Genomic DNA, 494 nt, shown 5'->3' on the forward strand with positions numbered 1-494 from the left:
TGTGCAGCACTTTGGTAACTTTGTGTTTGTAAAATGTGCTATAGAAATGAAGTGGATTGGATTGGATTGTTCTATATATAGTTGGTTTGTTACCATGACAACACCATTGATCTGAAGCTTAATGCTGATGCTGTCACGTAAATAGTTTCCTAAACAGCAATAAATATAACAATTTCTGATCAACCCATATCAATTACATGCTTCAAATACCATACAGGTTAAAGCCCCGCCCATTTCAAGACAATCCGACCCACTTACGGGTTAAATCCTGTCCACTTCCAGGTTAGGCCCCGCCCAGTCCGAGTACGGATACAGATACAGATAAAGATACAGATAATGCTGTACTCGCTCATCCTTAATAATTATGTGTTCCTAAAAATTTCATGAATAACTTGTTTTGTTAAGTTACTTGCCTAGACCGGTTTGAGAAAATATTAGGTATCTGTTATGATACAAATAAGGGAGCATATCAATCAATCATTATATACCATTTT

The sequence above is a fragment of the Etheostoma spectabile genome, unplaced genomic scaffold (genome assembly GCF_008692095.1).
Source record: "Etheostoma spectabile isolate EspeVRDwgs_2016 unplaced genomic scaffold, UIUC_Espe_1.0 scaffold337, whole genome shotgun sequence".
Lineage (NCBI taxonomy): Eukaryota > Metazoa > Chordata > Actinopteri > Perciformes > Percidae > Etheostoma > Etheostoma spectabile.